Genomic DNA, 15,300 nt, shown 5'->3' on the forward strand with positions numbered 1-15,300 from the left:
CGCCAAAGTCTGTGGCGTCTTCGGCTCTACTCCCAGTCCCCGGCCCTGCTGCCTCCGCGCCCCCCTGCCACCCCCTCCCAGCGGAGGGCTCGAGCCCGGGGACGGCGCAGGAAGCTATTTCCCTCTTCGCCCGCGGGCTGAGAGGGCAAGCGTGGGTCCGAGCGCAAACAGGCCCTTGTCACTTCCAGAAAAAAGGGAAGCCGGGAAAAAGGGCAAGCAGCTCGGCGGGTATTTGCAAAGGGTCGGCCGAGCGGCAACGGCCACTTTTGGGGTTTGTGAGGCTTATTCTCCCACGGGCGTTGTGCCCTACAACCCCTTCCCAGTAAAAACAGGAGAAGGGAGCAAGTCGGAACGTAAATCTTCCAACAGGTCAGGAAGCACCAAGTCTCCCGGGCCGCCAGAAAGCCCAGACCAGCACGTTCTTCACCTCCTTGCTCCCGCTGCTGCCATCTTGACAGTTTCCCCGCTTCACTCAAGTCCTTTAAAAACACTAGCGGGAGAGAAGAGGGGCGCGCACACCGAGTCACGGGGAGGGAAAAGGGAAGCGCCTGGCCCAGCTCAGAAGCAGATCCGGAGTCGCCGAGAAGGCGGCCGACCCGCTCACAGCTCCGGCGCCTACCTCGGTTCCTTCCCTTCAGGGACGAGGGGGGAGGACGTACAATCCCGCGCGGGCCTGGGGCACGGTGAGGAGGGGGCGCGCAACCTCGGCCGAGGAGAGGCGCTCCGGCCGCCGCCACAGCCCGCCTGAGAAACCGCCTGTCAGCCTGCGCCCCGCCGCCTTCCACATTCCTCCTCCTCCCTTCCACAAGCAGAGCGGCCGAGACAGCAACACAAAGTTATAGACACACGCAGGGTGCCTCAACCTAGGCTGACGGCGGGCGGGCGGGTCCCCGCCCAGGGGGAGGGCTGGGCGGCGGGCTGGGGTGTGCTCGCGTGCGTGCGTGTGTGTGTGTGTGTGCGCGCGCGCGCGCCTGCGCGACCCGGTTCCGCGGGGCTGCAGGCTTGAGTGTCAGGGCGCGCGCCGGGGCCGAGACTCGGCCGGCTCCTCCTCCCTCCTGCGAGCCACAACAACAAAGCACGGCGCTGGCTCAGGAGACGAGGGAGGGGGGCCAGCAGAGCTCCAAACGCTCCACGAGCGCAGTCGCGTGGCCTCCCTGACTCCAAGCAGGACGCCTGGCACCCTCCCCAGCGACGGAGGGTCCCCTTCGCTCCGCCAGGTTCTGGGCCCGCCCTGGTGTCCGGTACCCCATTAGAACCTGACACCAGTTAACACCGGAGATAAGATGCTGACCGCAGACGGCAAGGGTTACCTCAGAGTGAAAATACTGGCAAGCGAAGATGTTGGTGTCCTCAGGACTTCATAAGCTGATGCTCTCAGATTTGATCAGGCACCAGGAGGTTTGCAACTGAGTCTCTTAACGTAGGACGCTTGACCGCAGTCGTGTTTCATTTTGCATGAATTTCACGGCCAGCGAGGGAAGAAGTGTAACTAACTCGGGAGAAAAGCAAATTATTCCACATCCCTAAATGCAAGAACAAATTCTGAACAACTGTGAAGAGGAAATAAGGAGTCTGATTTTTGAATGACGTTAAAACAGCTATTTGTGCTTTTTTTTTTTAAACTTTTTAAAAATAAAGACACTCCTTCAGGTTTAGAGAAACATTTTCACACGTCCTTATCCTACGACAGTACCCAAGTCGTTCATTCGTGCACTAAGAATGCACTACATGCAACACACACACTGAGAGTATATCAATTTTGATTTATAAATATCCCGCCCCATCCTTACAAGTCACTAGAAATATCTTAAGCAGTCCAGAGCGGGCTCGGCAACAACACCATACACAAAAACGTCCAACTCAGCTTCGGCAGGAATGCGCCCATCCACGCGACTCCAGGCTCCGGGCTTTGCGCAGGACCCGTCAATCAAGTGACGCACGGCCCCGCCCCTGCACCAAGCTAGTTCGACGCGTACAAACAGATGATGTCATTGTATCCACAAGCGCGTGACTCGGGATCTCTGCGCCGCATTGCCATTCGCTGCGCCGCTCAGTCGTCAAGCCATGCCGCGCTCTGACTGGCCGCGGCCACCCGTCTCCAGGCCCGACACCCCTCTCCGCCCCCCGCCTCCGCCCCCCGCCTCCGCCCCCCCATCAAATAATAAACAATCGAGTAAAATTCGATGGAAGGGAGGAGAGGACAGAGAGACGGCGAACCCAGAAGCCAATCCTTCGCGTGCTGACGGAAGGGAGAGTTAAAAGGAGGAGAGTTTGAGAGGACCGGGCTGCGGGGGGAAGGAGCAGACCTGAGGCGATGTGTCCCGCCTCGATGAGGTGGCATCAGGGGAGGAAAGTTGGCGAGCACTCTGCGGGGCACGCCTGGTAACGCAGGGGGGCTCTAGGGCTCCGGAGCGGCCGGGCTCGGGGCTCCGGGGCGGTGCGCTGCCAGCCGAAGGGGCGGAGATTGGGCCTCGCTAGCGCTGCGCAGGCGGAGCTGGCAGACACGTGCGGGAGGAGGGCGGACGCGCGCCGCACGGGCTCGCCTCGGGCACGCGGCTCCGGGAGACGCGCGCGCTTGTTTACCAGCGCACGTGGGTGTTATTTTTAAATGGAATGTTGTGCTGGCAGCTCGGTTGAGTGGCTGGCGCGTGGGGCTGCCCGCGCCGCCTGGAGGACGCGGCGGGGCCCGCGCCGCGTCCTCTCTGAGCGCAGCTCACGGGACAGCAAGGCTGTCCCCGCTACGGGCTTTCTTTGCAGACGGCCGCTTGGGCCTGATTGCGAGTTTCGCGCGCTGTTTCGTGGGAGTTTGAAGCCTCTACGGAGACAAAGTGTTCTCGCTGCGGAATACTGCCTTTTGTAAGCCCGGCCTCGGCTCCCTCATTCACATTCCGGAGCAAAGCAACCTGTTTCTTTTCGTCCTGGAGGCCGCGCCAGGCTGGGCTCCGTGGCCACCGGTTCCGGAGCAGATTTCAACACACTTAACTGGCACTAAACACCCTCTCTGTGCCCTGCTCCCTTGCTCCGAATGTCCTCAGTCCATCTGTACCCGTCTCTTGGGTGGACGTTTCTGCCCGAGAGTAGCTGTGCTTCGTGTGCAGATGTGGAAGTCTGGAGTGAGCGGTCTCTACTTCCCCAGTTTTTTCCTCTGAGGGCGGCCCCCTCCTCTCATCGTGGGCCTGCCCGGCCGAGAAGCCCTGAGTTTACATCTGGTTTATAGCCTAGCAGTGTGGAAGGTGTGGTAGAGTTTATTACTCTGAGTCTGGTTTTCTGCTTTGCACGAAGAACTAGGAGGCCGGATCACCTAGCCTTTGACCTGTGGTACAGCATAAAATCCAAAGAACTTTCAGTTGCTTCTTTTTAATACTTTAACATGCTGTAAAAGAAATCACCCCCTTTCTTCTGTAAATCTAGGCAATTCTTTGTCTTTAAGACATAGAAAGAATGTGTTTACACTGGCCGGGATCTTGGCCATTAGAATTTCACTAATGAAAACATGTTGAGTGTGTGTTCATTAACAGAATGCATATCCCACGGACTTTCCCCCTAAAATGAAAGAATTAAAGATTCCTAGATTAATTGAGTTCATTGTGACTGTCTTGGTGATTAAAGGGGGTAGGGACATAATAAAGCTACTTCCCTCAAAAAGCTTTACAGTCTTATTGTGAGAATGAAACGTTTAAAAGTTCAGTATTTCAAGAGTTTAAAAGCAGTACAAGACAAATAGAAGAGGTCATATATACAGTGTTGGGTAAGTTTCTAAATGAGCTGAAGATCAAAACTTCAAATGGCAGTGACTATAAACATACAGACTGGTAAATGTGAATCTACCCAAAGAATTAACACTTGTAATGTGTCCCTATGGGCAAGCCTTTGAAAACTCAAAGTGATTGTTCCCTCTTAGTTGGAAACTGCTTTGACCTTTGTCTTCCCTTGAAGGCTTCCTTGGTCCTTCATTTCTTCCCAGTTTAGTAGAGGAAAGCTGAATAAGTTATGGTTGTTGATGGGAAAGGAATGCCAACATTACCTTTGCGATAGAATTTTTGGTCAAAATTTTCCCTACTTATTATACCTTGTTTATTTCTACAGATCATTTAAGGTAGTAACTGTCCACTCCAATTTGTAAATTCAATCACTGGAGGAACAAACATTTAAAAAAATTTTTTACCTGAATGCTGCTGCTGCTGCTGCTGCTAAGTCGCTTCAGTCTTGCCCGACTCTGTGTGACCTCATAGACGGCAGCCCACCAGGCTCCCCTGTCCCTGGGATTCTCCAGGCAAGGACACTGGAGTGGGTTGCCATTTCCTTCTCCAATGCACGAAAGTGAAAAGTGAAAGTGAAGTTGCTCAGTCGTGTCCGACTCTGTGCGACCCCATGGACTGCAGCCCACCAGGCTCCTCCGTCCATGGGATTCTCCAGGCAAGAGTACTGGAGTGTGGTGCCATTGCCTTCTTACCTGAATAAGCTAAGTAAATTCACCATCCCAAACACCTAATTTGTGGGGGTTTTGATAGTAGATGCCAGAGTTCTCTGAGGAGTCACCACTAGCACTGGGTCCCTGCCCAGTCCCCTTTGCAGCTGGATACTCCCTCTAACGCCAGAGCCCCAACACCAGGGACTGAGCACGCTGCCTGTGAGCAAAGTGCTCATTTCCCTCTTGGATTGGCTTCTGTGTCTATTTCAAGAATGAAGACAGGAAACACAAACAATATAGCCTCCAATCGAATATGTGACCCAGCTGGAAAGAAAGTAAAAGTGTTAATCACTCAGTCATGTCTGACTCTGTGACCCCATGGACTGTAGCCCACCAGGCTGCTCTGCCCATGGAATTCTCCAAGCAAGAATACTGGGGTGGGTTGCCATTTCCTTCACCAGGGGATCTTCCCAACCCAGGGATTGAACCCAGGTCTCCCACGTTGCAGGCAGACTCTTTACCGACTGAGCTACCAGGAAAGAAAGAAGGAGCCTCTATGTTCAGGTCTATAGTGGCTCCCCATTCTTTGTCTGACAGCCTCATCAGTCCGTCCTCTACTTCCCCATACTACTCATCTGGAAAACATACTGAACACTATGTACCAAAGAGCTTGAGCTTTGGCTTGTCCTCTGGGGCGTCATCCGAGGCATGTTTCGTCACCATTCTCTCTCGGAGTCTGGAGCTCTTGTCCCCTCTCCTTGTCTTTTCCCCCTTCAGGTGAGACATACCTTGGCAGAGTCTCCCCTAGGTCATTACAATGACTGTCCTGTGGTTCATTTGGAGGGCAAGTATGTATGTTTTCCGGGAGAAAAAAGTTGATCCAAAAAATGGTGAAGATTTACCTGAGATGGAATTGCATAGACAAGAGAAACTGGGAAAGAATTCTCTGTTTCGGTGTTATGAGGTAATGACGATAGCTAACATTTGTCACTTACTATGCTCCAAGTCGTGAACTAAGCACTTTATTGTCAGTGTTTAATTTTAGCCTCACAAAAACCCTATATGATATGTAGAATAGTGCTAAATGGCATGGGGTTTGAGAATTCAAATTCTGAGGTTTTAAGTCTGATCCTCTTCCCTACCAGTTATATGACTTTGGGCTGTTATTAACCATTGAGCTTCAGGTCCTCATTCATAAAATGAGAAGAATACCATCTAAGATTGTTGGAATGGGCTAGGTGAAATGAGATGATGAATCTAAAGCATTTAGGATTAGAATCTGAGGAGAAGGGGGTACTTTTTAAGATAATGATGACCAGGCTTCTTGAATCAACTGAATTAGAATCTTTAACAGAAGGCTCTGGCACTGATATTTTTAAAATGTTTTCTGGTTAATTCCAAGGCAGTGAAGACTGAGAAGAGTGAGCTAGAGGTCTTTCTTCCACACACACCAGTGTTTGCCTTCAGCTGTGACTAATTGGCTTCTGCTTAAGAATGATGACACAGCCATAACTAACTCCACACAGGGGGCAGGTTCCTTACACATAAAACATCTCGGTTTATCTCTAGAACAACCTACTCAAACAAGGACCATCGCTCTCATTTTACGGACTTTCCCCAAGATCACAGAGTAAGCAGCAGGCTCAGGATTTGAAAACTTAGGTCTCTATGAATCCATGGTGTGTGCTCTTCCCCCAACCCTCCATGGTCTCTCTAATAGCATTTCTTTACGTGGGCCATTTGGCCTAGAGAAATAAGGCTAGAACTAGACAAGCAAGCATAACCCCAAGCACTAGCCCAACCAGGCCATAGCTGGTGGATATCTGGCCAAATCTGTCCCCCCTCAGGTTGTTTTTTTTTGGCTCTCTCACATATTTTTAAAGTTTATGAGTCAATGGCCAACATTTAAAAAGATTTCACCTAAAAGCTAGATTTCTAACTCTCCTTGAAAATTCACATCTGGTGACACTGGCATAGTACCCACATGGCAACGGGAAGCTGGTACGTGCTCCCCAGTTCCCCTCTTCCTCATCAGGCCCTCTTCCCTCACTTGTGAGTCCTGACTGACCTCCAGGCACTCGACTCAGCCACCCTGTCTTGCATCTTCTTCTTGTGCAGTAAGGAGAGTTAGTTCATTCTAGAGCATGAGGAAACAACTGTGCACATCTCTTCCCAACTCTTTGTTTTGTGAGTTGAACCAATAGCTTGAAGGCAACTGCTGTGGGAATATTCAACCCTTAGAAATGGCAAGTGCTCATAATCAAGTCTTCTGTATTTCTTTCTGAGAGCCAGTTTGCTAGCACAGTTCAGTTCAGTCGCTCAGTCATGTCCGACTTTGCGACCCCATGAACCGCAGCACGCCAGGCCTCCCTGTCCATCACCAACTCCCGGAGTCCACCCAAACCCATGTCCATTGAGTCGGTGATGCCATCCAACCATCTCATCCTGTGTGGTCCCCTTCTCCTCCTGCCCTCGATCTTTCCCAACATCAAGGTCTTTTCCAGTGAGTCAGCTCTTCGCATCAGGTGGCCAAAGTATTGGAGTTTCAGCTTCAACATAAGTCCTTCCAGTGAACACCCAGGACTGATCTCCTTTAGGACGGACTGGTTGGATCTCCTTGCAGTCCAAGGGACTCTTAAGAGTCTTCTCCAACACCACAGTTCAAAAGCATCCATTCTTCGGCACTCAGCTTTCTTTATAGTCCAGCTCTCACATCCGTACATGACCACTGGAAAAACCATAGCTTTGACTAGATGGACCTTTGTTGGCAAAGTAACGTCTCTGCTTTTTAATATGCTGTCTAGGTTGGTCATAACTTTCCTTCCAAGGAGTAAGCGTCTTTTAATTTCATGGTTGCAATCCCCATCTGCATGGATTTTGGAGCCCAGAAAAATAAAGTCAGCCACTGTTTCCACTGTTTCTCCATCTATTTGCCATGAAGTGATGGGACCAGACACCATGATCTTAGTTTTCTGAATGTTGAGCTTTAAGCCAACTTTTTCCCTCTCCTCTTTCACTTTCATCAAGAGGCTCTTTAGTTCTTCTTCACTTTCTGCCATTAGGTTGGTGTCATCTGCATATCAGAGGTTATTGCTATTTCTCCCAGCAATCTTGATTCCAGCTTGTGCTTCCTTCAGCCCAGCGTTTCTCATGATGTACTCTGCATATAAGTTAAATAAGCAGGGTGACAATATACAGCCTTGATGTACTCCTTTTCCTATTTGGAAGCAGTCTGTTGTTCCATGTCCAGTTCTAACTGTTGCTTCCTGACCTGCATACAGTTTTCTCAAGAGGCAGGTCAGGTGGTCTGGTATTCCCATCTCTTGAAGAATTTTCCACAATTTATTGTGATCCACACAGTTAGAGGCTTTGGCATAGTCAATAAAGCAGAAATAGATGTTTTTCTGGAACTCACTTGCCTTTTCAATGATCCAGTGGATGTTGGCAATTTGATCTCTGGTTCCTCTGCCTTTTCTAAAACCAGCTTGAATATCTGGAAGTTCATGGTTCACATATTGTTGAAGCCTGTTTTGGAGAATTTTGAGCATTACTTTACTAACGTGTGAGATGAGTGCAATTGTGTGGTAGTTTGAGCATTCTTTGGCATTGCCTTTCTTTGGGATTGGAATGAAAACTGACCTTTTCCAGCCCTGTAGCCACTGCTGAGTTTTCCAAATTTGCTGGCATATTGAGTGCAGCACTTTCACAGCATCATCTTTCAGGATTTGAAATAGCTCAACTGGAATTCCATCACCTCCACTAGCTTTGTTCGTAGTGATGCTTCCTAAGGCCCACTTGACTTCACATTCCAGGATGTCTGGCTCTAGGTGAATGATCACACCATCGTGATTATCTGGGTTGTGAAGATCTTTTTTGTACAGTTCTTCTGTGTATTCTTGCCACCTCTTCTTAATATCTTCTGCTTCTGTTAGGTCACCATTATCCCTATTCCACTCAGCTACCGTCTGGCATTCTGAGGACAGAGATTTGTTCCAAATAAAAAGTGAAGGCAACAGAAATAGTTGAGAAACTGTACTTCAGCTGTGCTTAGCACCTGGTTATACGTTTCTAACCTTGTTTCTATAGCACTTCAACTTAACATGGTGGGTAGATAACCAGAACAGACCACTTGATGAAAACCAAAGCTGGATAAGATTTTAAAATATTTTTTCAACGAATCATTGAGCGGGAAAGAGAACCACAGAAACCAAAAACAAAGTTAAAGTGGGACTCCTGGGAAGTAAGCAAGCTCCTAGAAAATCTGTCAAACAATAGTGTCATAAGTTTTCACACTGTCAAGGTACAGGGGCTGAGAGAAGATAAAGCCTCAGGCTTGTGCAAGATCATGAGCAAAATAAGAAATCTCTCCCAATGTAAATCGATATGATCACTATGGAAAGGAGTATGGAAGTTCTCAAAAAATTAAAAATAGAATTACCATATGATCCAGCAATCTCACTTTTGGGTATACATCCAAAGGAAATGAAATCATTATCTCAAAAAGATATCTGCACCCCTACATCCATTTACAGTAGCCAAGACATGGAAACAAGCTAAGTATCTGTCAACAGATGCATGGGAAATGTGGTGTGTATATATATGTGTATATATGTATATACATATATATAATGGAATGTTACTCAGTCATAAGGAAAAGGAAATTATACCATTTGTGAAAACCTGGATGAATCTTGAGGGCACTATGCTAGGTGAAATGAGTCAGACAGAAAAAAAATTGTATGATCTCATTTGTATGTGTAAACTAAAAAAGCCAAACTCACAGAAACTGAAAGTAGACTGGTGGTTGCTATAGGCTGGAGAATGAGGGAAATGGGAAGATGTTGGTCAAAGGGTATAAACTTTTAGTTATAAAATGAATAAGTTTTGGTGACTATAGTTAACAATACTGTTGTATACATGAAAGTTGCTAAGAGAGTAAATCTTAAATATTCTCACCACATACAAAAAAAGTAACTATGTGAAGTCACAGATGTGTTAACTAACCTTATTGTGGCAGTTATTTCACAATATACATGTATATCGAATCATGAAAATCTTAAACCTATACAATCTTGTATGTAACTTATATCTCAGTAAATTTGGAAAAAATAATTTCATACAAACTAAAAATGTATATATTAAAAAAAGAACCTCACCCATAAAACTGGGACTCCAAAGAGCTAAAGTGAAGGTGCACATGGACTGACCTGCAGAAGAGAACCCCCTAAAATTTGCTTGTCTTGATTCTGGTGCTGGATGAATTTAAAAAAGATATCTAAATCTTCCTTGAGAGTTCATAACTATGGTGTAGTCTACATATAAAATTGTGACCCAAATTCATGATACCAGACAATTTTAAAATCTTAATGAGTTCAAGTTTGGAGTCCTCCAAACAACTGGCAGAAGCAAACACAATGCCTCTCTGAAGTAATATCTTGAGCCTAAGCCCCAAAGGATGCAGATGAAGTTTCAGGAGCAAAAGCTCACAATCAGAAAACACAAAACCCACAAGAAAGCAAGCCTCCATAAGTAAGAGCAGATGGAAACAAAATGTTGGGTCACACCTCCCAGAATATTGGAAATAAAAGCAAAGATAAACAAATGGGACCTAATTAAAATTGAAAGCTTTTGCACAACAAAGGAAACTATAAGCAAGGTGAAAAGACAGCCTTCAGAATGGGAGAAAATAATAGCAAACAAAGCAACAGACAAACAATTAATCTCAAAAATATACAAGCAACTCCTGCAGCTGAATTCCAGAAAAATAAATGACCCAATCAAAAGATGGGCCAAAGAACTAAACAGACATTTCTCCAAAGAAGACATACAGATAGCTAACAAACACATGAAAAGATGCTCAACATCACTCATTATTAGAGGAATGCAAATCAAAACCACAATGAAGTACCATTTCACACCAGTCAGAATGGCTGCTATCCAAAAGTCTACAAGCAATAAATGCTGGAGAGGGTGTGGAGAAAAGGGAACCCTCTTACACTGTTGGTGGGAATGCAAACTAGTACAGCCACTATGGAGAACAGTGTGGAGATTCCTTAAAAAACTGGGAATAGAACTGTCATACGACCCAGCAATCCCACTGCTGGACATACACACCGAGGAAACCAGAACTGAAAGAGACGCGTGTACCCCAGTGTTCATCGCAGCACTGTTTACAATAGCCAGGACATGGAAGCAACCTAGATGTCCATCAGCAGACGAATGGATAAGGAAGCTGTGGTACATATACACAATGGAATATTACTCAGCCATTAAAAAGAATACATTTGAATCGGTTCTATTGAGATGGATGAAACTGGAGCCTATTCTACAGAGTGAAGTAAGCCAGAAAGAAAGACACCAATACAGTATACTAATGCATATATATGGAATTTGAAAGATGGTAACGATAACCCTATATGCGAGACAGAATAAGAGACACAGATGCATAGAACAGTCTTATGGACTCTGAGGGAGAAGGTGAGGGTGGGACGTTCTGGGACAATAGCATTGAAACATGTATATTATCATATGTGAAACAGAACACCATTCCAGGTTCAATGCATGAGACAAATGCTCAGGGCTGGGGCAATGGGATGACCCAGAGGGATGGGATGGGGAGGAAGGTGGGAGGGGGATTCAGGATGGGGAACACATGTAAACCCATGGCTGATTCATGTCAATGTATGGCAAAAACCACTACAATATTGTAAAGTAATTAGCCCCCAACTAAAATAAATAACTTTATTTAAAAAAAATAAAATGAAACTCAAAAAAAAATAAAAAGCAGAGACATTACTTTACCAACAACAACAACAAAAATGTTGGGTCAAACACATGAAGATTTGGCGTATTGGAATAAGCAGATGCAGAAAATAAGTGTGCTTAATGTATTTCAAGAAATAAAAGAGAAGTTTGAAAATATAAACAAGGAACAAGAGTCTATAAAAAACAACTGAGTAGATCTGAAATCAAAGTACTTCTTTCTTACTTCTAATTTTTTCTCCCCAACTAGATTTTGGGACGTAGACCTCTTGAAGATACAGGGGTCAGACTGAACTCTTTATAGGTTATTGTTTGCCGAATGAAGGAAAGAAGTACTCAGCTCTTCTTTTGAAAATTAACAATAAGAACTGAGTTTGTGACTACTATTTCAATATTTTATTATAAGATCCAATGAATCGCTTCTAAGGAAAAGGCAGACGTGAAGAGAGACTGAATGCAATGCTGCCAGCTGACTGGCCTGTGGCAAGATGGCCTTGGGCTAAGTGGTTCATCTACTCCATTTTTCATCTTGGGAAGACTTGTGAAGTGAGCATGTGACCATGTCCCCTTGGCAGGAAATCTATTTTAAATGACTAGGATTGGAATCTTAAATACAAATTAGTTTAAAACATTGATGTGGTACTTTAAAGAAATCAAGCCCATATGGAACCATTCATTGCTCTTCAGAATGTATGGCATCTCCCTGGTGTAATGTGGCATGCCCACTAACATGTGAACTTTTCGGGAACAGTCTGATCCTAAATCCCCCACAGGGTAAGATTTAGGGCTCAAGGGATATCAAGTCTGATTTTTGCCTCTGCCAAATCCAGACCTGGAAATGGAGCAAACCTGTAAAGCAGGAAGATGTCAGAGGAAAAACTTTACAGCTTGACAAAGTTTGCAAGCATAATTTAAAGTTCTCACAGGGTGTGAGGCCTGTGTCTATGTTATAGCAAACCCTGGCTGTAACATAGAAAAGTACCATGTAAAGCCACTCCCACAGTCACTGTGAGGATGGTGTATTTGAGCTTAAATGCTATTCATGAACAAATGGTTCAAACAACTTAAGAGAAAGTGTTTCCTTCGTTGGAAGAAATTTTCTCTGAGTTCGGTCCTTTGTGGTGGCCTATTAGAGTAGGGGTGCTTGTGGGACATGCTCTGGGAACTGGATCAGCCCACTACAGGAGATAGAGTTTAAGGCGAGTGACCTGAGAGCACTCAGGTTCTCACCAGGGAAGAAATTCTGGTCAATGGTTCAATCTCCTCTTCTCAGAAGGTAGCTCTTCTCCTCATGTTGGAAAGGGCTCACCTTCACTCTTTTTCCCATTTCCTAGAGTAGTTCACATTTTTTTAAACACATTTCGCTGCCCTCTTAAGGGCTACTTGTGCTCATTTCTGGAAGGACAGCTGATGCCACCAAAGCAGGTGACAAAATCGCTAAGTGAAACATATGTGAGGAGGAAGTGTCCAGGCCTACAAACAGTGGTTATTTTGTGAAAGCATTAAATTTGAACCTCACAGATTTGCAGAGCATTTAGAGTCCTTTTGCTATTTCATTTCTCAAATGTATAATTTGAAGCCTTCATATTTTATCACTTAGAATGATTTTCATGAAATCTGTATTTGGGAAACAAATAACTAAGCCAAGTGAATAATTCCATAAAAGAACACAATCCCTCATTTCATAATTTTTTCAAACATGAAATCACTATGTTGTACACCTAAAACTAACATAATATTATAGGTCAACTATATTTCAATTAAAAAACCAAAGAGAACATAAACCCAGGGTACCTGTCCTGTATGGGGAACTGACCAAACCCATTACTTTTGGTCAGGTTTTCCTATTCTTTGTGGAAAGTGACATTCTCTTTGGAATTTTGGGAGTGGGAATTTTGCCAACCAATAAAAGGATGAGGTCTAAGCTGGATCTTTTTTTTTTTTTCACTTTTTGTGCCATAAAAATATGTCGTTGACATGAATGGACCTTTTAAAGATTGTCATACTGAGCGAAGTAAGTCAGAGAAAGACAAATATCATATGATATTGCTTATATGTGGAATCTTAAAAAATGGTACAAATGGACTTATTTGTGAAACAGAAATAGAGTCATGTCAGGGAGCGTTTAACAGGAGGCTTTCTGTGTGCTATTTTTGATATGTCATGAATCCTCTGCTCCTTATTAATTCCTGAATATTTAGGAATTAAGAGGAGTGGCAAGCCACTCCTGGGACTGAGGAATGCATGCATTTCCTTCGTTAGTTTTTCCTTAAGGTGAAAAGTAACTATTTACGACCCTCTTCCTTTTTATGGACCATATGGTAAAAGTGATTATTTACAACCCTCTTTCTTTGATATGGATTGTCTTCTAGCCTTATGATTTGTTTCCTTTGTAAGTCTGGTCTTTTGACCCTTATCTTTGCTGAAAAGCTACCTTGCAAAACAGTATATATACTCACACTATGTTGAATAAAATACACTTGTTCCATCAGAGCTTAGGCCCCTGTGTCCTTCTTTTTCTTTCTTTCTGTCTCTCTCTCTCTCTCCCCGCCTCCGGCTAATTCTCTGGAGCGTAGAAACCCACTGAGCTCACTTTCTTGCCTGGGCTTTCAAGACCTCCTCAAGAGGGCGCCCTGTGCCTATGTGAAGCAGCTCAAACCTTGTGTCAAAGGTTTTATTGGTTCTCTGCATAAACCAGGGACTATCAGCCTCTTTCTCTCTTTTACTTTCTTATCGTCGACTCTGGACCACCAGGTTCTGGTCCATTAAAGGACCCCAGCAGAGTCATAGATGTAGAAAACAAACTTATAATTACCACGGGAGTAAAGGCAGGGGGTAAATTGGGAAATTGGGATTGAAATATACTATATATAAAATAGATAACTAACAAGGACCTACTGTATATAGCCCAGGGAACTCTACTCAATACACTGTAATGACCTATATGGGAAAAGACCTAAAAAAGTGTGGATATGTGTATATGTATAACTAATTCACTGTGCTGTACAGCAGAAAGGAACACAACATTGTAAATCAGCTACACCCCAGGGACTTCCCTCGTGGTACAGTGGCTAAGACTCCACACTCTAAAGCAGGGGCCCAGGTCCAATCCCTGGTCAGAGAAGTAGATCCCACATGCTGCAACTAAGAGTTTGCATGCCACAGCTAAAGATCTCACCTGCTGCAACTAAGATGGAAGATTCCATGTGCTATAACTAAGACCCAGCACAGCCAAGCAAATAAATAAAATGTTTTTAAAGAAATCAATTACACCCCAATACAAAAAAAAAAAAAAATTAGATGTTGAAAAGTGAACAGACTATCATGACAACTGACTGGAAGGGTTGTGACATGGAGCCTTAAGATGGGAGGGATCATGGGCTGCACAGGAGGCCTTTCTCCAGTGGATGGGCAGTGGAGAGGAGGGCCCAAAAGCTAAGGGAAGGTCAGTGGCCTCAGGAACCACTGCCAGCAGGCCCCCAGACCTGTAAATCTCTGGGTTAAGTGGTAAAATCAAGTCTGCTTACCCGCTGAGTAGAGAATCAGGCCTGATCTGGGAAAACCAGAGGCAAAAGAATTCCATGAGGCCCAAACCAAAAGAAGTGACTGTTTTGACCCATTTCCCCTGTAAAAACTCCATGTTGTCAATAAATTGTTCTTCTCAAACTAATTGATCCCCTAGTGAACAATATTTGAGAAGGCAATGGCACCCCACTCTAGTACTCTTGCCTAGAATATCCCATGGACAGAGGAGCCTGGTAGGCTGCAGTCCATGGGGTCGCTAAGAGTCGAGCATGACTGAGCGACTTCACTTTCACTTTTCACTTTCATGCATTGGAGAAGGAAATGGCAACCCACTCCAGTGTTCTTGCCTGGAGAATCCCAGGGACGGAGGAGCCTGGTGGGCTGCCGTCTATGGGGTCGCACGGAGTCGGACACAACTGCAGCGACTTAGCAGCAGCAGCAAACAATAAGACTTGTTTGCATATATAGGTTTTAAATTATTCCCCTCCACTTTTTCATAGTTGTATGTTAATACTGAAATTAGGCCAGATTGAAATTTATCTATCATTGTTACTTAACTTCTGGATCCAAGAAATACTCAGAAGATGAGAATGTTAGATGGC

The 15,300-nt window shown here is 45.2% G+C and overlaps 1 protein-coding gene across 3 annotated transcripts in view; it reads right to left on the reverse strand.

Annotated features, from left to right (window-relative positions):
- Positions 1-810, reverse strand: part of FOXO3 (forkhead box O3) — a 120,322-nt gene extending 119,512 nt beyond the window's left edge. For all 3 annotated transcript variants that reach the window (XM_081526758.1, XM_081526750.1, XM_081526751.1), the window contains exon 1: positions 620-810. The gene's annotated coding sequence lies outside the window, so the exon portion shown is untranslated. The remainder of the gene's footprint in view (positions 1-619) is intronic.
- Between the last annotated feature and the right edge of the window lie 14,490 nt (positions 811-15,300).

This window comes from Giraffa tippelskirchi, chromosome 9 (assembly GCF_054371585.1).
Source record: "Giraffa tippelskirchi isolate mGirTip1 chromosome 9, T2T-mGirTip1v1.2.pri, whole genome shotgun sequence".
Lineage (NCBI taxonomy): Eukaryota > Metazoa > Chordata > Mammalia > Artiodactyla > Giraffidae > Giraffa > Giraffa tippelskirchi.